We start from the raw sequence: 27,908 nt of genomic DNA, 5'->3' as shown, positions 1-27,908 counted from the left end.
TAAAACAAAAACAGCACTGGTTAAGGGTCGGCCTCAGGGGGGGGGGGGGGGTTACAAACCCCGAATCCCCCCCCCCCCCCCCGTCGGTGCGCCACTGTGACACGCGCAAACTAACTATCGCGAAGTTAAAGAAAAGCGAGAATCAGTAATAAATCAACAGCCCGATATTTGTAACTGGATCACAGCCGCCATTGCTTGAGTGGCTCAGCAGCTCATACTGACTCGTCTCACGATGGAACAACGCGGCTCATATGAGCAGATATGTGTGTTTTATTCTACGTTTTGACATTCTTTCATATCAGCGCCTTTTCATATATGCACCTTTCCCCCATTTTTTGACGCTAACAACAATCTCTGGCTGTAGATGCCGATGTAAACAAGTGGATCGCTTTGCTAAATCCGACGCGGAAGGCTGCGCACTCGAAAACATCTTATTTATGCGAAATGTCTAAAGAATGTGTAAATAGAATTACAAAAAAGCGAGGTGCAAGTGCAGGAGTTAGCGCCAACAAACTCCAAAGCAGCCGCTACGGCAAAGAGAACTCAGCGTGCATTTATCGGCCGCACTGTAAACAAAACGGCACACTCAGACCTGCTCACCCTACATGTATATAGTTGGTGAGTGCTACATGGCTTCCAGGAACGACATGCTGCCCCCAGAAGCCATTAATAATTATTCGCGATCCACGAAACACACAACCGATGCGCACTTAACACGGGCGCAGGTTCACAAATCAACCGGCGAAAGCCCCAGCACCCTACCAAAACGTTTCCAGCGGCGCGCGGCAGAGGGCAGCACAGGAAAATGAAAAAGGCGGATTCACAACCGAGGAACCTGACATCACAAAATTGGCGTCCGCTAGGACAGGACAAGACAAAGCCATTTGTTCCAGTTATCATTACTGTGTAGTCATCGCGATGACTTTGTCAGAGCTTACGGCGTTGGGCGAGCGTATGGGTCTGCAGGGCGCGGAATTGAGAAAGTGGATAGATGAGAAAGCCGACAGGGCGCAGGAGGAGGCTGCCAAAGCATGTGAGGAGCGGCTCGCGGAGCGCGAGGCAACGAAGCAGCGTTTAGAGCTTGAACAGAGGGCACTGGAGCTACGCCTTAAGTTAGCCGAGGCAGGAGGTGGCACACAATTGGCAACTCCTAGCCGCGAATCGGAAAAAGTCGTTCATCTTTTGTGAACCCTCACAACTTAATTCCAGTGTTTAATGGGAATCGAGACGACTTAGACGCTTATCTAAAGAGATTTGAGCATGTCGCCAATGGACAGGAATGGCCTAAAGAGAAATGGGCCACGGCACTGAGTTTGTGTCTGGATGGGGAAGCGTTGAAAGTGTTTGGCCGTTTGTCGCCTGAGGAGTCGATGGACTATGACAAGATCAAAATGGCATTGCTCCAGCGCTTTCGTTGTAATGCCGAAGACTATCGAGAAAAATTTTGTCGCAGTAAGCCCTACGATAATGAGACTGCTAAGCAGTACGCTACTAGGCTTTTCAGTTTTTTCGACAGATGGGTAGAGATGAGTGTCCAGGGCAAATCTTTTGACGTGGTTCGGGACTTAATAGTCGCTGAACAGCTTTTGAATAACTGCCATAGTCGTATTTCACTGTTTCTTCGCGAGCGGAACTGCCAGACGGTTGAGAAAATCGCAGAAGCGGCTGACCACTTCATGGAAGCCCAGCGACAAAACAACTTGCTTGTTTTCCGGGAGAAACAAGATGAAAGCAAGGAAAAAGACTGTGGTCAAATGGTGAGTTTGAACATCAAATGCTTTGTTTGTGGCAAATCAGGACACAAAGCATCAGATTGCCGCGTAAGGGTCAACCAACCCTATTGCGGATACTGCTGAAAAACGGGACATGACGCCCAGTCCTGCAAACGGAAAGGTGGCAATGCCAAAGAAGCATCGGCTTGTCTTTCTTCCCCTGTCGAAGTTCAATACAAGAAAGAAGAATCAAAGTTTCACAAGGATGACGCAACAGAAGTGTCACCAAATCAACCGACGGGAGTCTGCAACTTACCTGTTTTGCCAGGAGAAGTGTATGGAAAAGCGGTATCAATACTACGCGACACGGGCAGCAACAGCCTCGTCGTACGCCGGTCTCTTGTCCCGATGACAGGATGATCGGCACCAAGGCAACGCTGCTGCTCGCTGATGGAAGTACCATTAGAGTGCCGGAAGCGAAGGTTCACATCTCTTCGCCATATTTTTCAGGCCTTGCCATTGTGAAATGTTTGAGAACCCCATTATACGATGTAATAGTCGGGAATGTTACAGGATTACGGGACCCGACAGATCGCGACCCAGCCTGGAAGCCTCCTAGCAGTGCCAGCAACCTCCCTGGAAGTAGAAGGACGGACTGTGGAGAAAAGCACAACCCAGGAATGGTGGGAGCGAAAGTCGTGACTGAGCAGCGCACGACCGTCTTGGACTTGCTTCAAGTATCCAGGCAGGTGTTCCAGAAGGAACAAGAACAAGATGCGAGTTTAGACGTCTGCAGGAAGAAGATTGGCAAAACGTTTCCTGGCGCGGGATCAATGGCACAGTCGTTTTACATGGACAAAGGGATCTTGTATCGCGATTACCAGTTTTGCCCCGGGAAGACAGTACAACAAGCGGTGGTCCCAAAGAAACTTCGTAGCCAAGTTTTGGCACTCGCGCATGAAAATGCATTGTCCGGACATGGAGGAATTAAGAAGACTACGGAGAAAGTACTTGGTGCATTCTTCTGGGCCGACGTTCAAGCAGATATCAAAAGATATGTTCGATCTTGCGACTCCTGCCAAAGGACGTTTCCCAAAGGGAAACTCGGCAAAGCTCCACTCGGTCATTTGCCGCTCATCGATACACCATTCGAGCGAGTGGCAGTGGACATCATAGGTCCTTTGTCGCCAACTTCTAGTAAAGGCAATCGTTATATCTTAACGTTGGTAGACTTTGCCACGAGGTACCCTGACGCCTTACCGCTAGCGGCTATTGATTCAGCTACAGTAGCTGAAGGTTTGCTAGAAATGTTCTCTAGGATCGCGTTTCCACGAGAAATGTTGTGCGATAAGGCTTCTTGTTTTACGTCGTCTTTAATGAAAGAAGTGAATGAACTGCTTGCGATCAAACACCTCAGCTCTACTCCCTACCATCCAATGTGCAACGCTTTGGTTGAACGGTTTAACGGCACTCTAAAGGGAATGCTGCGCAAGCTATCTCAAGAGCAACCAAAGATGTGGGACCGATACTTTGCACCTCTTCTCTTCGCATACAGAGAAGTGCCGCAGACAAGTCTCGGGTTCTCACCCTTCGAACTGATATATGGTCATCAGGCAAGAGGGCCATTGAGCGTCCTGAAGGAGCTGTGGACTAAAGATGAACTCGATGAGGAAGCGAAGGCCACTTACGGATATGTACTGGACCTAAGGGAACGATTGGAAAAAAACGCTACAACTAGCGCATGAAAACCTTGCCAAAGCACAAGGATCACAAAAGAAATATTATGACAGAAAGAGTTGTCGCAGACAGCTGAATGTTGGGGAGCGAGCATTGCTACTGCTCCCAACAAAACATATTAAGTTGTTGATGCACTGGAACGAACCCTTTGTCGTCACGGGAAAGAAGAATAATTTTGACTATTGGTTGTACCTTGGCAACAGCAGGAAGCTGTTTCGCATCAATATGTTGACACGTTACGAAGAATGCCAACCGTTGGAGAAAGTCCAAGCGTCAACATTCATTGCGGTCGAAGAAGAGGAAACGGATAATACTATCCCCAGCCTGAACACTAGAGCAGGACCCGGTATTGATGCTATTCAGAAGTTAAAAGAGTTGAATGAAACACAGAAATTTCAGGTTGAAGAATTGTTGGAATCATATAAGAATTAATTTTCAGAAGTTCCTGGGAGAACAAATTTGTTAGAATGTCGACTCGAACTGACAACAAAAGAGTCAATCAATACACCTCTATATCCCTTGCCTTTCGCCAAGCAAGACGTCGTTGAAAAAGAGGTGAATGATATGCACAAACTGGGAGTGATCGAACGGTCACAGTCCCCCTACAATTCACCTGTGATCCTTGTTAAGAAACCGGTTTTGCATCGATTTCCGGCGTATAAACAGCGTTCTCGTGTCTGACGCCGAGCCCATTCCGAGAACAGACATGTTCGCCGAAGTAGGAATAAAAAGATACTTTTCCAAGCTTGATTTGACAAAAGGGTATTGGCAAGTGCCACCGGAAAAAAATTCCCGTAACAAGACCGCGTTTTCGACTAAGTCGGGCCATTACCATTTTCTGTACATGCCGTTCGGTATTAAAGCGGCTTCTGCCATCTTCACACGGCTTATGAGGGCTCTGTTAGTGGGTAATCCCAATGTCGTACATTATATAGACGATGTGCTCATAGCCACCCATACCTGGAGCGAACACCTGCAGACCAACTGTTTGACAGAATAGGGGCGGCTGGTTTGACAGTTAAGCCCCAAAAGTGTGAAATTGTAACCCAGTCTATCACCTTCTTAGGACATAAATTAGGAGGTGGAGAGATTCGACCGGTGGAAGGTATGGTAGAAAAGATTTTGAAAGCTCCTAAACCCGAGACCAAGAAACAAGTTCGGTCATTTTTAGGACTTTAGGATACTACCGAGATATGATCCCACACTACGCCGAGAAGGCACAGCCATTGGTGGAAATGACTAGAAAACGAGAAGGTAACCGCGTGATTTGGACCTCGGACCGAGAAGCCGCGTTTGAAGCTATCAAGAGCGTGCTGGCTTCCAAACCTATCATCAAGGCGCCGGACCTTAACAAGGAATTCCTACTCCGCTCCGACGCGTCCGACAAAGGCATAGGAGCTGTGCTCATGCAAGAGCACAACGGGGTTCTACACCCTATTTGCTATGCAAGTAGACAGCTGGTTCCTCGTGAAACTCGGTACTCCGCAATTCAGCGCGAATGCCTGGCACGAGTGTGGGGAGTCGAGAAATTTCATATTTTTCTTTATGGCACTCAATTTATAATTCAAACGGATCACCAACCCTTGATGTACTTGTCCCACGCTAAGCACCTAAATAGTAGAGTGTTGCGGTGGAGCCTAGTCCTACAAGAGTACTCTTTTAAAGTAGAACACATAAAAGGCTTTGAGAATGTAGGCACAGATTTTTAGGGGCGAAGCTCCTTAGGGTGTGGGTCTGTCCCTCCTCTGTAGTATGTAGTAGTAGTAGTAGTCGTCGTCGTGGTAGGTAGCCACGTCTACCTTTATGAAAAAAAAAACACCGCATATCCACGTGGTGAATGATGATGAGTGGGCGAAGCTCCGGAGGGAATCATCGGTAAACCGTGAATCTTCCGTGTAATTCGCCCAGTCTCGCCGCACTAAATCGAACGATTGACTCCCACCAATGACACGCGCCATATGTGACGTCATTCTTATTTTATAACAGCGCCCTTCATTATAATTGCACCATCTCCCGCTTAAGGGGACGCTAGCACAAACGCGTTAGAAACGTGCAGTACTCTCTAGTAAGGGGGAGAGGCCACAGCTTCTTACGCAGCCGTCTACATATGCCGGAACGTGCACCGCGTTTGCCGACGCCATCACATCACTGCTGAGAGAGTATAACCCCCGTATTCATAAATGCTCCTCGACTTGAACTTGACTTCCCACCGCCTTCAACGCGTTTCGAACGCGCTGCCCAAGGCGGTGGCAAGTCAAGTTCAAGTCGAGGAGAGTTTATGAATACGGGGGTAAGGCGGAGAGGCCACAGCGTCTTACACCAGCTTCTTACACGGGCCATAACGCGCTAGCACAAACGCGTTAGAAACGCACAGTCTTTCGTTAATGTTGGGTATTTGTTGTCATCGTGGTGCGTGTGTCCATGTGGGCTTCGTGGCGTAGTGGTTAGCGCCGCGCGTTCGGAAGCGAGGGGTCCCTGGTTCGATTCCGCGCTGCGGACGCAACTATCGGAATTTTTTTTCATAAAAGTAGACGTGGCTACCTACTACGACGAATAATACAGAGGAGGGACACACCCACACCCTAAGGACCTTCGCCCCTAAAAAATTCCGAAAGTTGTGTCCGTAGCGCGGAATCGAACCAGTGACCCCTCGCTTCCGAACGCGCGGTACCAACCACTACGCCACGAAGCGCACATGGACCTACGCACCACGATGACAATAAATACCCAACATTAACGAAACACTGCGCGTTTCTAACGCGTTTGTGCTAGCGCGTTACGGCCCGTGTAAGAAGCTGGTGTAAGACGCTGTGGCCTCTCCGCCTTACCCCCGTATTCATAAACGCTCCTCGACTTGAACTTGACTTGCCACCGTCTTGGGCAGCGCGTTCGAAACGCGTTGAAGGCGGTGGCAAGTCAAGTTCAAGTCGAGGATAAGTGGTTCTTGAGGGAAAGGGAAAGGTTGACGCTATCTTCTGCAGCCCTTGAGGGAGCACGGCTCAGCGCCAATTCAAGTCGAGGAGCGTTTATGATTACGGGGGTTACACCCTCTCAGCAGTCATGTGATGGCGTCGGCAAACGCGGTGCACGTTCCGGCATGTGCAAACGGCTGCGTAAGACGCTGTGGCCTCTCCCCCTTACTAGAGAGTACTGCACGTTTCTAACACGTTTGTGCTAGCGTCCAATTAAGCGGGAGATGGTGCAATTATAATGAAGGACGCTGTTATAAAATAGGAATGACGTCACATATGGCGCGTGTCATTGGTGGAGGTCAATCGTTCGATTTAGTGCGGCGAGACTGGGCGAATTACACGGAAGATTGACGGTTTACCGATAATTCCCTCCGGAGCTTCGCCCACTCATCATCATTCACCCCGTGGATATGCCGTGTTTTTTTGTTTCTTTATTTTAGATTGAGACTCTTCTCGCGTGGACTAACGGGGTGAATTGTACTTTTGGTTTTTAGGTACTTTGTGTGTGCTGTTTAGTGTTCTTTTTTTCTCCTTTTCTTGCATTGAATATTAAGTTTCTCTTGAAATAAAACGGCTTCGTCTTTCCTGAACTGAGGCTTTGCCTCAGTTTAACAATTCACACCCGAGGAACCTGACATCACAGACTGTCAATATGTAGGATGTGCGGAGAGGTCTCCGTAATTTTCTGCAGCATACACATGCCTCATCTTGTTGCGAATATTTGCTTCGGTGTGTTTTTGTCCTTAGGCAACCAGCTACAGAATCCAGGTATCCATATGTTCATTAAGTAGTCCAAATAGTAAATCGCGGCAATAGTGGGGAGTGCCACGGCGTCTACGAAGCGTGTGGCATGGTCATTCCAAACTAGTACGTGTTGATAGCCATTTCGCTCCTCCAAAGGTCCGAAGTGATGAAGCGATACGACTGTGTTCGGTTCCGATGAAATTTCCCTCGGCTGTGAGGATGCTTCCGACATCGTAGTCCTACGGTTTACTCTCCTACATGAGTGGCAGGATTGCACATAGTCCCTGATGTGTCCTTGCATGCTTGGCCACCAGTACCTCTTCCGGATCATATTTAGAGTGTGCTGAGCATCGATGTGTCCTGTAGCGTCGTGGCAAGTCTGTAGTACCAATTCCCTGAGTGTGCTTGATACTACTATCTTGCTACCACTTCCGTCAAAGTCAAGCTTCACTAGAAGGTCATTTATCACAGCGAATTCGCCGCAGCCCCTTTTTGCCTTTTGTCGGAGGCGTTGGCAGTCCTGATCCGCAGATTGTTGCTCACAAAGGCCGCTGGTTCCTGTCTCTCTTGCAACGCAGATCATGCCGACACTTGGCCTATTGCAGATAGAGAAAGACTCCGGCGCTCCGCCTTGTCCACCGAGTCATGACAGGGCGTTTGCTTCGTTCTGTTTTCCCGGGCGGTGGCAAATCTTGAAGTCGAACTCGGCCAATTCGATGGCCTAGCGTGCAAAGCGGCGGTTCATTGCGGCCTTTTGTGCCAAGTACGTGAGGGACAGATTATCTGTGAGTACCGTGATACATGGGCCACCTTTAAGGTAAATGGCAAATTTCTCGCTGATTGTCCAACGGAGGGCCATGCACTCCAGCATGTTCGAAGGAAGTTGGCTGTCATGAGCATTCAATGCACGGCTTGCATATTTGATCACGCGTTCCTGAGAGTCTTGCGTCTGCGTGAACACACCACCGAGGCCGTCTGGCGAGCGTCCGTGTGCACGGTTGACGGACAGTCGCTGCAGAAGTTTTCGAGTATCTTGGGTTCTTTTGAGGCTTGTGTCAACGAGTCAATAACCTCTTGATGCTCTATGTCCAAAGGAACCTGGTGTCCTAAGCAAGGAGTTTGCGTAGTGACTGTGTCTTAGCTGATAAGCTCTCTATGAACCTTCTGAAGGGGTTGAGAAACTGCAGGAACGACTATAGATGCTTTGCAGCTCTTGACGACCCAATTATGTCGATGGCTTGTATTCGTTTCGGGTCAGGCACTCTGCCTTCGGAAGTAATGATGTAGCCCAGAAATGACACCTGGTCTTGAATGAATTGACACTTGTCAATGCTTATTTTCACTCCGTTCTGTATCACGCGACGTAATGCCTCGTCCGAAAGGAGGAGTGCCTTTTAAACGGTGCTTGCTCCCTGAGCAATGTCGTCCATGTATGTCGTATTGCGTGGGAGACCTTTGAATGTCCTCCTCATGACCATTTGCATAGTCTGAGGGGCCTTGCAAAACCCAAAGGTCATGCGAAGATACTCGTACTTTCCATCTGCTATCACAAATGCTGTCTGTGAGCGTCCTCAGGTTTAACACGGATAGTCAGAAAAACGGTCTTGATATCCATGTTTGTAAAGTAGCGTGAACGATCTCTCATGATGTTATCAAGAGCAGCCTCCATTAGCGGTATTGGGTAGGGAGGATTCACAGTTTTTGCATTCAACTTTCCGTAGTCGTGAACTATTCATCTCGGCTAGTGGGGTGGTTCGGTTGGTCTATTACAAGAGTAGGAGCAGCGTACTCACTTTGACTTCGTACGATGATTCCTCTCTTTAAATTATTATCAACCTGTTTCCTGATGAACACCCAGTCCGCGTAGGAGCACCTGTATGGGCGCAAAGCCACAGAAATTGAGTCTCGTGGGTCGATTGAGTGTTCGGTGAGCGGGCAAACTCCAAGCTGATTTTCACTTCATGTGAATGCATCATGATTAGCTGCCAGTTTTGCTTGGAGTTTATTGCGCTCTTCCGGATATGCTTCGCGCGTTATCACCTTGAATGCCATCGCTATCTTCTGCTCAAGCGCCGGACCAGGTCCAGGGATATTCGACCTTAACAAGATGAACATAGTTTTGGTCGCTTTCGTTTGATGTAGGTTTTGCGTTGCCAAGGTAGAAATGTGTGCTTCTACCTTTCGTGGCCGTTGCTGAGGTCTTGCTTATTTATCAACCCGTTGGGTGATGACATCGGTTGGTAGGCTGATAAGCGTAACGTCATTTGAAACGTGGAATGTCACGTCCACATTGGACAGTTTCTCCAGTCCGAACCTTATAGTAGATTCATTGTCGGCGGTAACGGGAGGAGAAGCACTTCGCGAATTGTCGTTGGCATTTTGCCCACGACGACTGCGAGTGACGTTGTCCATTGGGGCATGACCTGCTTGTTGAGAATATTTATCAGTTCATGGCCTTTGAAGGCCACTCTCTCAGCGCTGCGGGGTAAAGGCTTCCGGTCCCCTTTAGTTACATTTGATCTAGTGTTCTGTCCAGTTCTGTCTCTTCCTGGGTGCGGACAATCACGACGGGAAGTGAGTCTCCTGTGATGCGCAAGAAGCAGTGGGCATTTCGGTCCTTGGATCTGTCAAACGCTGAAAGTTGCCTGCTGTTTCGTGTTTCTTCAGCCCTGAGAATTGCGTCAATTTTGGCTTTGGATAGTCCCTTGATGTATATCCGAACACTGAACAGTTGAAGCATCTGCGCTCTCGAAAGCTGCTAGCGGTGCTTCCTGTCGTATCCTCCATTCGAAGTGATTGAGATCCTTGGCGGCAACACGATGAGGATTGCGCGCACTCATCACCGTCGACACAGAAAATGGATAGAGTGGTGAACGTTGAACAACTGCGCAGGTATTCTGCGAGAGATCCCAGCTTCCCTGAATTATAGATATGTCGTCCATCGGGAGGCAGCTACGACAGCATTCAGAAGAATCACCTGAGAACCGCAGAACCAGACCTGTTAGGATTCGACAGTTCTAATTTTATAGCTTGCAGTGTCAATCTATAGAAGGTGTCCCAGGTATCATGCACCAAGATTTAAAAATACGCAGATGCCCCGTAGCTGGAAAGAACCAAGGTAATGTTTGCCGTCGCTTGTTTGCCGTCTCTCAGATTATTTACTGGTTTCCGCCTAATGACATATTTAGTCTTTAATGAATCAAATCTCAAATAAATATATCTAGATGAAAAGTGTCAATGAGAAAATAGTAGAGCAACATGAAGAACTCCTGATACCACTTTCTGTGCTCAATATGTGTTACATGAAAGTGTTTTTCTGAGCGTCAAAGAAGCCCGCGAACACACGCAATATTGCCGCGTGACTGGCCGCTCAAGACACTTCGCGTGTATCGCGGACTTCTTTAACACTCGGAAAAACACTTTTATGTAGCACGTATTGAGCAACAGAAAGCTGTATCGGGAGTTTTTATGTTGTTCTACATTTTTTCATTTACACTTTTCGTCTAATTAAATTATATGCTACAAGTTGATGGATTAAGATGAAATATGCCCCCGCAGGGGCCCCTTGAGTCATCAAGGTGTTGGTGTGTGGCGTTACCACGGACCCCGAGGCCCCAAACCGACGCTGTTATCCGTACCGTGGCTATAGGTTGTAAGGTAAAGGGTTAGAAACCGCAAACGGTGGCAGTCGGGGTCTTGGTCAAGCCCCGGCCGGTGGGCTCTTGCCTGGTGATCAGGCTGGAAGCTCCGGGACCCTGCTGAGATAATGAGGGTGAACCTCAGTCGACATATCGGGAACCCTCAGTCTATACATGACTTATGGCATTTTAAAACCCAAAAAAACATGATCGGTCTCTGAAAAGAGGCCGCACAGAAGTCCTAAGCAAAGAAAAAGTTTTTGAAACCTTTCCAAAGTTCCTAGTTATTCACTCAGATATGACAAAGAACCCATTACATCGAAATCGGTCTTTAAGATCGCGAAGTCACTTAGAAAGATCAATTGGCAAGGAGTACCAGGCAAAAAATCTTGCGCCTGGTGACCTATTGATCGAAGTCCAAACAAAAGCGCAAAGCGAAGAACTTCAGAAACAAAAAAAAATTGCCGAGCAGGGCGTGAGAATCACACCACACCGTAACCTGAATTGCGTACAGTGGGTGATGGGTGATCTCCGAAAAGCAATCGACGAACGAAACAGACGCAGACATCCTAGAAAATCTCCGAAGCCAAGGTGTCAGCGCTGTTCGAAGAATCACCATCCGAAGAGCAAATGAAGAGATCAAAACTAAGCACATAGTGATCACGTTAAACCGCAGCAGTCTACCAGAAAGAGTAAATGTGGCATATATCAGTTGTCCCGTGCGAGCATATGTCCCGAATCGAGATGATGTTTCAAATGTCAGCGGTACGGGCATGGCTCACAGTCATGCCGAGGAAAAGTTACGTGTGCAAAATGTGCTGAACATGATCATCCATCTGAGAACTGCGATAAAATAGTCATGAATTGTCCCAACTGCAGCGGTACCCACGCGGCGTACTCGCGACCCTGCGAAACCTTCAAAAAAGAAAAGGGAATCATTCAGCTTAAAGTAAAAGAAAATCCAACTTTTCCAGAAGCGCGCCGAAAGCATGCACTGTTTTCAGGCACGCGCTATGCGGAAGCAGCTCGTCCGGGGGCGGAGGGGCGTCTGGTGTCTACAGGCTGTCAATACAGCTTCACTGATCTGGCCTTGCCCTCACCCCCCGCGAGCAGCCACCGGCCACTCAAAAGGCCCCAGCTGTCGAAGCGAGGGCCCCAAAGCCGAGGTGCCCCAAGTGGGTTCTATTGTAGAGTCCACTGCGGCACCTCCTGTCCCTGCGGTACGTGCCCCTAGGGACAATGTACCGCCAAAGAACGCGGCAGCCTTCAGGCACCCAGCTTGAACGAGTGCCTTCTGTGTGCAGGCTTTCTGAGGAAGCAATGGAGACAACACCCAGTACATCGGGGACGCCTACCCCGAAACACCCTCAATTGCCCACTGGCAGAGGGAAAGCAGGTTGCCAGCCAGTCGCTGCCCCTTAGAAGGGCACGTGACTAAGTATTTCCCACAGTAAACACAGATTTTCCGTCACCTATCCCACGTTTCTAACATATCAGAAAGTATTAGGATGCTAACAGCTACTCGATAAAATGGCGTTTATTGTTCACTGGAATTGTCGTGGACTAATACGTAACTTAGGTGACGTAAAAGATATTTTAAATCGGTTCTCTCGCCTAGCCGTGTGCGTTCAGGAGACAAATTTAGGCCCGATAAACACGAACTTCTTGAAACAATACAAAGTGGCCCGCCGAGAGCGTAACACCACTGGTCGCGTTTCAGGTGGCGTGGCCATTATTATGCACTGTAGCACTACTGTGCAAGAAATCCACTTAAATACGTAACTTGAAGCAGTAGCAGTTAGTGTAGTATCATTTAAAACATTAACTATCTGCTCTATATACATCCCTCCTCATACACAGCTATCAGTTAGAGACCTGGAGGAACTCGTTGAACAACTTCCAGAACCTTTTATATTGGTGGGCGATTTTAATGCGCACAGTCCCTTTTGGGGAAGTCCGACAACAGATGGTAGAGGGCAAGCTATAGAAGATTTTATTCTAACAAATAACATCTGCATTCTTAACACAAATAACCCAACGTACTGTATACCAAGCACAGGAAGAATGAGTTGGCTTGATTTTGCTCTGTGTTCTTCTTATCTTTACGTCCACCAAAATTGGGAAGTACATGACAATCCATATGGAAGTGATCATCTCCCATGCCTTATACACCTCGCACAACCAACTCCAACGCCTACTAAACCACGGCGGTGGAAACTACACCTAGCAAACTGGACACTCTACACGACACATGCCACATTAGAAAAAGAATACGAGGAAAGCTTTACCGTAGAGGAAATAAATGAAAGATTTACTGTCTGCCTTCTTCAAGCGACATCTGTGTCAATACCGCAAACATCAGGTTTGGCACGAGAAAACCGAAAGCCGTGGTGGACAGAAGAGTGTCGTACTGCAAATAAGAAGCAAAATAAGGCTTGGGGCACCTTCAGGAGGTACCCAACATATTCCAACCTAATAAACTTCAAACAAGCCCGAGCGCAAGCACGTTACATCCGTAGAAGGGCAGGAAAAACCTCCTGGCAAAACTTTGTATCCTCTATCAATAGCTCGACACCAACCATAAAATGTCTGGGAGGGTGTACGGAAAATGAACGGCGATTACACAGCCTACAGAATCCCTCTGTTAACTCCTCCTGGTATTCAAACAAGACTCCAGGAGCAGGCGAACATTTTAGGGGAACATTCTGCCCAAGTGTCCAGCTCATAATACTACTTTCCTGTCTTACAAAAGTACAACAGAAAAACAGAAGCTACCTACCAGAGGTGCTACGAAGGAAGAGTATAAAAGTCTATTTAGTACAGACGAACTACGTAACGCACTTGCTACGCGCAAGCAAACAGCACCAGCCTAGACAACATTCATTACGCAATGCTTCAACACTTATCTAAAGACGAAACAACTGCTTTACTCAAGTTCTTTAACAAAGCGTGGGTTACGGGCACAATACCGCAAGCATGCAAGAAGGCTGTAATCATCCCTTTCTTGAAAACAGGAAAATTACATACTCTACCTACTAGCTACCGTCCCATAGCCCAGACAAGCTGTCTGGCCAAATCATTTGAAAACATAGTAAACGTCAAACTCAATTTCACCCTAGAGCACCGTAACCTACTAGATACTAACCAGTATGGCTTTCGGAAGACACGATCAACAATAGACCACTTAGTAAGGCTAGAAAACACAATACGAGAGGCATTTATACATAAACAACAGTGTCTAGCAGTCTTCTTCCATCTAGAAAAGGGTTACGACACTACCTGGAGGTTCGGAATTCTACGCGACTTGGCGGATATGAGAATAAAATGTAGAATGTTGAACATCTTAGCTGACTTCCTCTCAAATCGCACCTTTCTGGTACGCATTGGCACAACCCTCTCGCGCATTTTTACACGAGAAAATGGTGTACCACTGGGTTGCATCCTAAGTACAACCTTCTTTATAGTTAAAATGAACTCAATCGCAAAGATAATACCCAGCTTCGTCGTACATTCTATATACGTGGATGACCTACAAACAGCTTGCCGCTCTTCCAACATTAACACCTGCCAACGGCAGATACAGCTAACTATAAACAGACTGTATGAATGGGCAGACAAAAATGGGTTCTGATTTTCGAACGACAAAACGTTGGCAGTGTTGTTCTCATGCAAACAAAGATTCCAGCCAGACCCCAATCTACACCTAAATAAACATATACTGCCCGTGAGAAAGGAACACAAATTCCTAGGTTTAGTGTTCGATAAGTCACTAAGTTTGATCCCCCATATAAACTCATTGAAAACAAAAGCAAATAAGGCATTTAACATACTAAAGATTTTATCTCGAAAACGCTTGGGCTCGAACAGAACGTGCATCCTACACTTATACCGATCGTTAGTGCGTAGCATTCTTGACTATGGCTCAGTTGTGTACGGATCAGCAAGGCCGTCATATCTTAGAAAATTAGATCCCGTGCATAACCTTGCTCTCCGACTTGCAACAGGTGCGCATAGAACAACTCCAGTTGCTAGCCTATATGTACAAGCTAATGAACCATCTCTAGATGACAGATGCTCTTTGCTGTTAGTTGCATATTCACTAAAAATCCGCACATTACCTTCACATCCTTGTTTTAACATTATTGCGCAGTGCCAAACAAGAACCCTTTATACCAACAGACCCTCTACTATAACACCGCTTTGCCTTAGATTTGATGAAATATGCAGAAAATTAAATATCCCACAGGAATTTTCGCATGCTTTAAAAAGACCTCAAGCACTACCTCCATGGAATAACCTGCGTACCACCTGCGATTTTTCGTTAACAAGCTTCAAGAAGGGCGATGTACCATGGGAGCACCTGATCCAAGAGTTCCACACCATCCAAGAAAAATACCGGGACTTCACAGAGTTTTACACGGATGGATCCAAAACACACGAACACGTTGGCTGCGGAGTTATTGGAATAGGGTGGGGAAAAAGTGTACGTCTACCAAGTCATGCCTCAATCTTCACTGCCGAACGTGTCGCACTCTACCTAGCTGTAACCAAAACAATCAAAGACAACAACCATAACACAGTTATTTACAGCGATTCTCTGAGCGCATTTCAATCTTTAGCATCCAAAAAGCCCAGTTTACCAATTATAGGAGACATACTAAAAGCTATAGTAGAAGCAACCAATCACGGGAAACATATAATATTCTGCTGGGTACCAAGCCATGTCGAGATAAGCGGAAATGAAAAGGCAGATAAGTGTGCAGCTATAGCAAAAAATAATCCCATCGAACACTTAGAAATACCGTCAACCGACTGGATAGCAGAATTTCGGCGAGCACAGAATCAAAAATGGCAATTAAGTTGGGACGAAAGCATAAATGACAAACTCCATATCATCAAAGCAACGCTTGGTGAATGGCAATCTTCTAGACACCATGAACGCTTCATAGAAGTAGTTTTATGCCGACTTCGAATCGGACATACACACCTGACCCACAACTTCCTTCTACACAAAGAACAACAACCAACTTGAGAGAACTGTGGAGAAATTACATCCGTAAATCATTTTCTCATCTCTTGTCCGAAACTAGAACGAGAACGGAAGCAGATCTTTCATTACATATATGAAATAAGCATACCTTTTCACCCTGCATTATTAATTGGGGACGAACCTGAAGTAGAACTAAAACATGTCATCACATTTCTAAAAGCTGCACAAATACTACAGAAACTATAAGACACGTGTGCTTTAATACCCCCCGCAAATAACATAAACATACTTAATAACATCCAAAGTTTGCGCTAACCGGCACCTTGTGTTTGGCGCAAGATAGCCACAGTTGCTTTTGTGCCAAAAAACCCGACACACACACACACACACACACACACACACACACACACACACACACACACACACACACACACACACACACACACACACACACACACACACACACACACACACACACACACACACACACACACACACTAGAGCACTGCACGGGCTCGGGCTTACCCGAAAGCCCGGGCCCGGCCCGGCCCGTGGGCCGGGCCGGGTCGGGTAGAGGAGTTTTTTCATGGGCTCGGGCCGGGCTCGGGCACGGCGTGTGCTTTTTGACCCGGGCCCGGGCCGGGCTTGGTTTTTTTGACGCGGGCCCGGGCCGGGCTCGGGCTTTCTGCGAGTTATTCTCGGGCTTCTCAACTCTGAAAATCATGTATTTTTCGGTCTCGGGCCGGGTTCGGGCCGGTTTAGAGTCGGGCTCGGGCTGGGCTCGGGCTTAAAGTAAAAGGGAGGTGGGCCGGGCCGGGCGGGTAACGTAGAGTATTTCCGGGCCCGGGCCGGGCCCGGGTCTCGCCATAAAAGTTTTGATCGGGCTCGGGCGGGCCGCCCAATGTCCCGGGCCGCGAAAATCGGCCTGTGCAGTGCTCTAACACACACACACACACACACACACACACACACACACACACACATGAAATATGCAATTAGGCGGATTGCAAAAAGTAATCTCAGTATCTCCAAGCGACGGCAAACAACATCACCTTGCTTATGTCCCTACGTGGCATTTGCGTGCTTTAAAATTTTCGTGCATGATAGTTGGGACACCCTGTACGTACTTTACGTAATTATTTCGATATTTTCATTTTTAGTGAAATTGGAGAATTTTGGACCTTAATAAAAGCCGGGCCTTTCCTTACAGTAATGGCAGGGCGGCTTGATCGCTGCTTTCTTACTACAAAGAGAGAGAGAGAGAGAGAGAAAGAAAACGCCGCAAAAAATCAGTGCGCGCGGCATTTTAGTCTGTCAGCCTTATGTGTTGCTCTCGGGGTATTATTTCTTGCACTGGTATTGACGACCGATGTATACCTGTCTAACACCTCTGTATACTTTTGTAAATTGCTAACGAGCGCGACCTCTAAGGTGCAGTTACGTATTTTATATGTGACTGCTTGCCTTAACGATTGTATGAACAAATTTTGAGATCAGAATGTCCAATATTGAGTGTCTGATATTTTAAACACTTAAATTGCGTTTCCTGTTCACTACTGCATAGTAACTTTTTAAAACACCAGCCAGTCACAGGAATTCAGGATAATTAAGGGGTAGACTAATGAATTATACATTATTTTTGCAAGTATCTCGTGCGACTTTACATCAAGAAACCAAATTCACATTCAAAAAGATTTTACGGATTTGGTTTGTGAAGTCACATCAGAGTATATGAGCTTTATTCATTGTTCCGGGGCGTCTCACCATGCGTCAAATGTAGCCGCCTACAGAATTCTGGGGCCCAATATTCCCAGCCATCACTTGTTAGATCAGCCATTACATCATGTGCTGCCGCTTTTCTCCTCGCCATATCTAACCAAGTCCTTATAACTGCATTCCTAGATAATTGAGCACTTCAATATACTCGCTCCACTGTTTTCCGGGCCATCGGTACTCGCACTTTCTGATATCACTGCCATATCTATATATTATTCCCGAAACAATGGCGCTCCAAGTGCACATTCATCTATACTCGCTATCCTCGTCTTTGCACACTTAAACACTTTCCCGCCATTTATTATGCTCTCAGCTCAGATATGGTTCTTCCATTTCATTCATTGGGGGGGGGGGGGGGGGGGTAAGAAGGTGAGGTTATCAGGGAATATTCCAAATGTACACTTTGCTTTTCAAGGACAGTGGTAAGCTCCCAGTCAGGATTTGGTAATGCCTGCCGTATGCACTCCAACCCAATTTTATTCTTCTGTAAATTTCTTTCTCGTGATCAGGGTACCCTGTGAGTAATTGACCTACATAAACGTACTCCTTTACAGACTAGCTCTAGAGGCTGACTGGCGATCCTGAATTCTTGTTCCCTTGCCAGGCTATTGCACATTATCTTTGTCTTCTGCATTTTAATCTTCAGCACGACTCTTACACTTTCTCGGTTAAGGTATTCAATCATTTGTTGTAATTGGTCCCCATTGTTGCTGAATAGGGCAATGTCATCTTCAAACCGAAGGTTGCTGCGATATTCGCCGTTCATCCTCACTCCTAAGCCTTCCCAGTCTAAGAGCTTGAATACTTCATCTAAGCATGCAGTGAATGGCATTGGAGAAATTGTGTCTCCTTGCCTCACTCTTTTCTTGATAGGTAACTTTCTTCTTTTCTTGTGGAGAACCAAGGTAGCTGTGGAATCCTTGTAGATATTTGCCAAGAGATGCACGTATGGCTTCTTTAATCCTTGATTATGCAATGCCTCTATGACTGCTGGTATCTCTACTGAATCAAATGCCTTTTCATAATCTATGAAAGCCATGTAGAGAGGTTGATTGTACTCCGCAGTTTTCTCGATTACCTGATTTATGACATGGATATGATCCATCGTAGAATATCCCTTCCTGAAGCCAGCCTGTTCTCTTGGTTGGCTGAAGTCAAGTGTTGCCCTGATTCTATTGGAAATTATCTTGGTGAATATTTTATACAATACTGAAAGCAAGCTAATGGGTCTATAATTCTTCAATTCTTTAACGTCTCCCTTCTTATGCATGAGTGTAACGTTGGAATTCTTCCAGCTCTCCGGTACACTTAAAGTCGTGAGACATTGCGTATAGGGCCGCAAGCTTTTCGAGCATGATGTCTCCTCTCTCTTTGACTAAATCGACTGTTATTCCATCTTCTCCATAATACCGGTGCTAACATATGGGGCAGAAACTTGGAGGTTAACGAAGAAGCTCGAGAACAAGTTAAGGACCGCACAAAGAGCGATGGAACGAAAAATCTTAGGACTAACGTTAAGAGACAGGAAGAGAGCGGTGTGGATCAGAGAACAAACGGGGATAGCCGATATTCTAGTTGACATTAAGCGGAATAAATGGAGCTGGGCAGGCCATGTAATGCGTAGGATGGATAACCGTTGGACCATTAGGGTTACAGAATAGATACCAAGAGAAGGGAAGCGCAGTCGAGGTCGGCAGAAAACCAGATGGGATGATGAAGTTAGGAAATTTGCAGGCGCAAGTTGAAATACGCTAGCGCAAGACAGGGGTAATTGGAGATCGCAGGAAGAGGCCTTCGTCCTGCAGTGGACATAAAATATAGGCTGATGATGATGATGATGATTCCAAATGTACTGTTTTGTTGCAACACTGCTTACCTCCGCAACTGTACAGTGAGTGGTCGTCGAAAGGCTGAGAGATCGTCTATATCGTGGCATTCAAGCCTCTAACTGCGACATTTGCCTCAATGATTCAGCACACAGAGGCCTTCACAGAGGCCTTCAGGCTAACAGCATTTGAGAGTTTTAATCATCCACACGAACGTTCACTTTGTACCTAATCTGGGTGCTTTAATAGATTCCTCGCTTGGTCTAAAGGTGTCAGCGTCAAGCGCCTCAAGCAATATTGTACAGCAGTGCAGTGAACTGATTAATAGTACTCGGCAGACAATGCGTCGCCTGTCCATTAAAAATTCCAAGGTTCAGCGCTCGTCAAGATACGCAAGACAATTAGGATTCGTGCAGACAAATAGCAATCACTTGTAGTTTCTCTGTTCTTTATTTTTTATTGTTTCCTGTTTGCAAACAAGACGGATCCCTGACTGAAGGCGGGAGCTTTAGCTGTCAGCACCGTCGGCAAAAACAATCGCCAGGTTTTATATCCTGACATGGTTCTATCATTCAGCCAAGCATGTCAGAACATGGTCTTGATTTCTCGTGGCAGGTATAAAGTATTTCCAGGATCTTGAACTTTCATCTCTTGCGCAGGGCAAGCATTGTTTCTCTTATTATACTCACATTCTTGGTATTGTGGACTGCCTGGCGCATAAAAATTTCTCGCGCTGTCCAATTTTTGCCCTCTTTTTGTACAGGTAACGTTTGTTGAGCTTGGCGTTGTACAGACCAGACGAATAAAAGCACAGCGCAAGATCATCTGCGATTCTTCATGCGCACAGTTAGGCACACTAGTGCAGGGTCTGAATCCAAGGGTCGAACATCGATAACATCGAAATTGTCATACGCCGCCGACAAATAAAAAAAATAAGAGCTTGAATTCAATTCTGTAGTCTCACGTGTGTGTGTGTGTGTGAAAACATTATTTAACGAGGTCCGGAGGCTCAATTTAAGCTGAGGTGGGCCGCTCCCACGGTGGCACTGTGAGGCTAAGCCCTTCAGCGATATCATAGACCCTCTGGACAGCCCTTAGTTACCTTGAAGCAATGGTGTTTCCAATCTTTTTTCCATTGTGTCCATTCTTCTAGGAGGCTCGGAAGAGTTGCGGGGCACAACGCGAGCATATGTTTGATTTCAACGATGCCATTACAATCATTGCATTCCATTGTATTCTCCCTCTCTGGATATGTTTTGTTAATGGGGAACGGTGGGGGGTAAATACCGGTTTGCAACAAGCGCACTGAGACTGCCTGAGCCCTGTTTAGTTTTGATTGTGGCAATTGGAATTACCGGCGTCCTGGACAGTAATGTTTGGTAATCACATTATAAGTTATTTAATGATCTTCATGTTCCCTGGCCTGATGACGAGCGGCTCGGTTATGGCTGTCACGGTTAGCAAGTCCTCGTTGAGGTTTACCTGAGTCTCGTCCACTTTCCCCATATGCGCAGGAAACCATCGGATTTCTGTTCTCCTAATCCTAATATTTTCAAAGAAATGAGCTGCATCTCCAGCTACTTAGCGTTTATCAAAACTGTTTATAGCGGCTTTTGATTCACTGTAAATGAAAGCCCACTTATTACTCCTGATGGCTAGAGCAATTGCCACTTGTTCCGCCACCATGGGTTCCTTGGTAAAAATAGCGATAGCGTCTTGCACCTTCCCTTGAGAATTTGATACAATGGCCGTATAAGATTTTTTACTTTTCACCTAGGCAGCATCAATTATAGCTGCCGGTTGCTTCTGTTGTTCTATCTCCTGCAAAAGGGATGATGATCATATATGGATTTTATTGGATGCATTCTGGATGCATATTTTGGATTCATGTTTTTGGGGAGAGGGTTGGTTCTGATCGTATCCCTAACTTCTGTATTTAATTCCACTTAAGCCTCTATTGGGCTCCTTGATCTATGCATTTCTGCACCTATTGTCTGCAATATGTTTCTGCCAGCTCGTGTTTTCTTTTCAATCTTTCGTGTTGCGCTAACTGTTGGGCCTCAGCAATTTCTTCCATGGTGTTGTGGACCCCTAGACTCATGAGCTTGTCAGTTGCAGCGGTACTCGGTATCTCTAGGGCTGTTTTAACAAGTTTCCTGATCATGGCATTAAATTTTTTTTAAGTTCTGCCTGTTTCCATTTGAATAATCCGGCCGCGTAAGTGAAGTGCCAGAGAGCAAAATAATGTATTAGCCTCAAAGCACTGCCTTCCTCCAAGCCCCTGTGCCTGTTGGTAATTCACCTTAGTAACCTAATTACTTCATCTCTTTTGTTCGAGATATGTTGTATTGTACTATAATTGGCATGGTTTTCTTCTATGCGATAATCAAGAACCTTGATTTTTGCAACTAGCCTGATTGCGGATCCTTCGTGAGTGTATAGGCACACTCTTGGCTCCTCTTCCGGAATGTAGCCTCTTGGTTTACGACCTTTTCTGTGATGTTTAATGACCAAGAGTTCCGACTTGGCTGCCGAGCATTTCAGCCCCATGTCTTTCAGTGTGCTTTCTGCAACATATACACTTTACTGTAGTCGGGTCTTTGTCTGTCCTACATTACCCTTGGTACACCAAATTGTTATGTCGTCGGCATATACGACATAATGTATACCCTCGATTTTCTCTAAATTACTTGCAACCTTAGAGAGCATTAAATTGAATAGCATGGGGGAGAGCACAGCTTCTTGTGGAGTGCCCTTGTTTCCCAAATTCTTAACTTCTGACTTAAGTTCTCCAATGATGAGGTGTGCAGTTCTGTTTCTAAGAAAGTCCTTAATCATGTTAAAAAGCTTCTTACCTAACCTCATTTCCGAGAGAACGTCAAGTATTGCATTGTGTTTTAAACGATCAAAAGCTTTTCCCCCAACATTCCTAGAAGAGCTTTCGTGTACGAGTTGGTGCTTATTTAAGAGCATAGAATCCTGGGTTGACAGCCTGGGTCGAAAGCAAATGAGGTTGTACGGGAGCATCTTCTGCTCAACATATTTCGTGAGCCATGGCTTTGCCTTGACATGACGTCAAAAAAATAGGACGGAGGTTGTCTAAAGTTGACTGTTGGCCTGACTTTGCCATGAGGACAGTATTGGCCAACCTTCATTCTTCTGGGTATATTCACTTACTCCAACATTAATTAAATGTTCAGTTAGGTAATAAATTGATTCATCATCCAGATTTCTTAAAATCTTATTAGTTATTCTATCAGGTGCAGCTGATCTACCACTAACACTGTGAACAGCCGCCATGACTTCACGCTCAGTGAAATCCAGGTCAATTTATTCACATATGCCCCCCGAATATTCGATGCTATCGTCTCCTTTGTTTCGTTGCTTAAGTGGGAGATATTTGGCGGCGAGTCTATCCATGATTTCTTCCGATGTTTTATCCTGGCTATCCTGATGAACCAACCTGGCTGTAGCTGTTCTCTTGTTTGTCCTTGTGTAGTGTGGATGAAGCAACGTATGCGGCAGTGGTACACTGTCTTGGCTAGAGGTTCGAGCGGAGATCGCGAGCTGTTGACGCCGACTGAGACTGTCTTTGTGGCCGTCGTGCAATCCTTCCACTTGCCGCTCAACGTTAATAAACCCCCTTCTCCACTACACTTGTTTCATACTCGTTTAGCAAGTGATTAAGGAGGTTGCAACTACCTCCATGTTTGATTCTACCATCCGCGGAGTCTCATCTCATCCCACTGTTGTTTCACGAGTGTCTTCGAGTGTTCATCAATTTCTCTCTTTAATTTCGCAATTTTTCATTTAGCCTTCGGTTAAGTCCTTGCGTTTTCTATCTCTGTACTATAGCCTGTTTGGCATCAATCAAATGCGCCAGCTTGCTGTCCATAGTCTTAATATTTTCCTCTATCTTGATTTCCTTAAAGGCCCCTTTGACGTCCTCTCTGAGCTGGTTATCGCGTGTCTGACAGGACCCCTTCTCGGTATCTAAAGGCCCCACTTTCCCTCTTTTCGCCCTTGCTTTCCTAAACTAGTCGCAGTCCGTGAATTTGAAGGTTCTAGTTTCCTGTCTCGGTCCGTCTATGGTTATGTGAATGATATCATGATCGCTACCGAGATCAATGTTCGAGTTTGCCCAATTAACTCCTCCCAACTTATTAACAAAAGTGAGATCTGGTGTGGAGTCCCTTCTTGTGGACGAGCCAAAACGGTTGGGGTATGCCGGATCGGCAATCAAGCATAACCCCTGATTCATAGCGAGACTCCATAGATCATCTCCCTTCTTTGTGTTCCATGTATATCCCCATGTGTGATAGAGAGCCTTTAGTCCTCTCCAATAATGAGTGGGGAGATTTTAGCAATGGAAGACACTTTGATGAAGAGGGCTCTAAAGCTCTGTCTCATATCTCTAGGGCTGCTGTAAATATTTAACCAAAAAATGCCTTGCGCCTTGCCACTGTTCCTTTTGAGTATTATCTCAACTAGAATAAATTCGAGCCTGGAATATCTAAGATGAATATCGTGTTCGACGTATGACAACTTTTTGTCGATCAGAGTCGCCAACCCTCTCCCCATTTCTTTGTCTCTACATATCGCTTTGTACCCAGTAATCGTGATTTTGTCGGCCAGGCTTTGTACAGCGTAATTACTTTTGGCCTGGCCCCGGATGACCTGATCACCTGTCATAGAGCTGCTTTCTTGTGTTGAAACCCGCGACAATTCCATTGCCATACGTTAAATCCATGATTACTGTCCATTGTTATTGGTTGAGTCCGCCTGCCTGTTACCCGCTATTTACCCTTTTTAGTTGCCCCCGGACAGTCCAGAAAGCGATTTTGCACTTTTCACCGTCGTTAACCACTTTAAAGTTATTGATTTCCACTGTCTCTCCTATTTCTTTTATTGCGTCTTTTATTTCACTGAGGGCTGACAAAAATGAGTCATCGTTGGAGTTTACCGCCCTTTTTTAGGGGCAGGGGAGCTGTCTTTAACTGGATCACTGCTTTTGCTTAACGATTCATCTATCTCTACTCCAACAGGGCTCGACTGCTCTTTTACGGAGTTATCCTACCTGCCTGGTCAATTCCTCATTTGCTTTTCTTTAAGAACTTACATGTTTGATTATTTGCTTTATCATTGTCACCAACCCTCACCGCACCTTTCACTTTGGCAGCCCAGGTGGTCCTTTCCACAAATTGCACCTGCACTTCCCTTGACTTGGAGTGGCTCTTCTCCCTGGAGAGTGAACTGCGCCTGGATCTGGTACGACTCCTGGAGTGTGAGCGCTCCCTATCGTTGGAGCGATGGTTGGGCGCCAGCTGTTGCGCCTCCGAAAGCGCCCTTGTTGACGACCGAGTCCTGTTGCGCTCTTTTCGACGGAGTCGAACGACGTCAGGGATTTCGAATCTTAGCTTGCAAAGTTTGTCACCAGTAGGGTGGTCACCTTCGCAAAATTTACACTTACGTGCACACACATGTTCATCAGCTGGGTTGCGAGTTTCACATCGTCTGCAGTGAACAAAGTCAGGTGTTGGACACACATCAGAGCGGTGTCGTACCCTTCCGCAAGTGTAGCAAATATAGAATTGATTCCTATAAAGGTAGCATCTCACTAATGTGGATCCGCGTCTGACAAAATTGGGTCCTTTGAGTCCGTCTAAAAGTACTATGACCGATCCCAACGTATTGATGCGTTTTGCATCCAGCGCAAGTGGGTTCAAGTCATGCACGATGTTTCTTGCTATCCTATCTTGCGAGTCTCTAATGTCCACTCTTCGGATGACAACCTTACACGTGGCATTTGGTGCCGCTTCGTATGCATTCACCTCATATTCCACTTCCATAATCTTGAAAGATTTGATTCTAACGTACTTCGGCGCGTGTTCGGCCTTAGGTGTGCTGACGACAATGATGTTTTGAGTGAAGTTAGGGCAGACAACATCTTGACGGGCCTGTTGTTCCGTGAGGCCTGACGCCTCAATGACTGCGGTGCCAACCGTAGTGGTGCTCCCCTTGTTCAAATTAAGTCCTCCTTGAGGTCGTATGAAGATCTTACTCTGCCAATGACATAATGTCTGACGTGCCAAAACCACGATTTGATTATGAAGCATGCCCTATAGTGGGCATCTCCCGATTAATTTTGACCACCTGGGGGTCGTTAACGGGACACAGGCGTTTTCGGGACAAAAGGATTTTCGCATTTCCTCCCCATCGAATACGGCCGGCGCAGCGGGGTTACATCCCGCGACCTCGTGCTTAATAGCGCAACACCATAGCCACTGAGCCAGCACGCCAGGTAACGAAAGCTTCCACGATTCCAAAGAAGTAGCGTAGCGATGATGTGATTTCGTGGAAATTCGGCCCGTAGACCACGTTTATCTATACCGCTGGAGTGTTGTGCTGCGCATTCCCAGTCCATTGGTAGCATAGATGCATTGAAATTTATTTCGCCGAGTGGCCATGGAAGCGTTTTTCTTTCTCCTGTTGACAGCCAAGAAGTTGCCACCATATTTCGTAGCCTTAAAAACAGCACTTCGTTGGATGGGGACGACTTACAGATATTGCCTGTTAAACATGTTATCGACCTCATTGCAGCCCCGCTGACTCACATTTTTAACCTTTGCCTTACGACGTCCACTTTCCTTGTTCAAATGCAAGTCGCTAAGGTCATCGCGGTTTTCAAGAAAGGTGATAAGAATAACGTTGCTAACTATAGGCCGATATCGTTACTTCCTGTTTTTTCCAAGGGCTTGGAAAAAGCTATTTTAACACGTCTATCCAGTTTCATTGAACGACATAACGTTATGACGCCATTCCAACACGGTTTCAGGAAAAATAGGTCGACTGAAACTGCGTTGCTGGCGCAGAAAGAATTCATTCTTGGAAACTTTGAAGAAAGACGCCTAGTACTAGCCCTTTTTATTGACTTTAAGAAAGCCTTCGATAGTTTAAATCATAAAATACTTCTTGCCAAACTTGAAAGCTATGGGATTCGAGGACGTGCCGCTGAACTCGTGAACTCTTATTTGTCGCATCGACGTCAATACGTTAATGTTAATGGGCACTCATCAGAAACGCTAGGCCTTACGTCAGGTGTGCCGCAGGGAAGTATACTGGGGCCTTTTCTGTTTAATTTATATATTAACGACATTGTCAATATTCATAACTCATTTTATGTTATATATGCGGATGACACCAGTGTATTTTTCAGCGGTGAAAATCCCGACGAACTGATAAGAAAAGCTAACGAAATGCTTGCCGCACTGGAAGGCAGGTCGAAACTAAATGCACTAGAAATTAATGCAGCCAAAACGAAAGCGATCATTTTCCGCCCTAAGGGTAAAACTGTATCGTTTTGTGAATCTTTGACTTATAGCTCCAAAAACATAGAAATCGTAGCAGCATTTAAAACCCTTGGTGTTTGGTTTACGGAAAAGTTGCTGTGGAATGTGCATGTCAACCACGTGTGTTTAGCTGTCTCGCGTTTTGTTGGCCTCCTATACCGCAATAACTGTGTTCTTCCAACTAATATCAAATTGTTGCTTTTCAAATCATTGTTTATGTCTCAAGTGAATTATTGCCAACTTGTATGGGGCACTGGCACGCACACATCCTTAAAGAAGCTCTACGTCCTACAAAAGAAAGCTTTACGCATCATTTATAACTTAGCCAGAGATCACCCTTCTGCACAGCTCTTCCAAGCGGCCGATATCCCTACGGTTTTCAACACGTATAACTTACGCCTTGTTCTTAGATATAAATATGAAATAAAGAACAATATTCCAATGCTTGCAGATTTGGCAGAATTAGCTGAATATTCTTCTTCGTATCCCTTACGGCTCATGAGAAAGTACGAAACAAGAACACCGCGCACAAATTACGGGGCCCAGATGCTGAGAACAACTTTGCCCTCTGTGTTAAATCTGTTATCGCAAAATGATTTTGATATTTATTGTTGCAAGTCTGCACTTCATGCTTTTTTGGTGAGGTGATGTCTAAAATGTCAGCTTTGAACTTATCTTTGATGTTTTTTATTGCGTGTAGCTGTTGTGTTCTTTTTTTTGCAACTATGTGCGAGAATAATGTACGCTTTTTGTGTGTTTATACTTATGTACGCCAGTTTTTTTTTTGTATACCGTCACTGCATGCTGAACTGTAATCGGCTGGGAAGCCTAGTCAAGCTCACAAGAGCTTTTTCTTCCCATGCCCTCTACTTCCTGAAGTGAAGTGAAATAAATACAAAATACATTTGAAATAGCCCAGCACGCAATCGGCACATACGCCTTAGCTACTATAATTCTTGCTCCAGGAATTCTTCATTGTTGTCCAAAATTTTTCAGTGAATAGAAGAATATAATATAGGGTTTGACGTACCAAACCACAATATAAATATGAGGGACACTGTAGTGGGGAGCCCTGGATTACATTGAGCACCCAGGGTTCTTGAAGGTCCATCGAATGCATTGCAGATGGGTTCAAATATTAAAGGTATTTATTGAATGCCACTG

This window comes from Dermacentor silvarum, chromosome 2 (genome assembly GCF_013339745.2).
Source record: "Dermacentor silvarum isolate Dsil-2018 chromosome 2, BIME_Dsil_1.4, whole genome shotgun sequence".
In the NCBI taxonomy this organism is placed as follows: Eukaryota; Metazoa; Arthropoda; class Arachnida; order Ixodida; family Ixodidae; genus Dermacentor; species Dermacentor silvarum.
Note: the sequence above shows the minus strand (reverse complement) of the source record.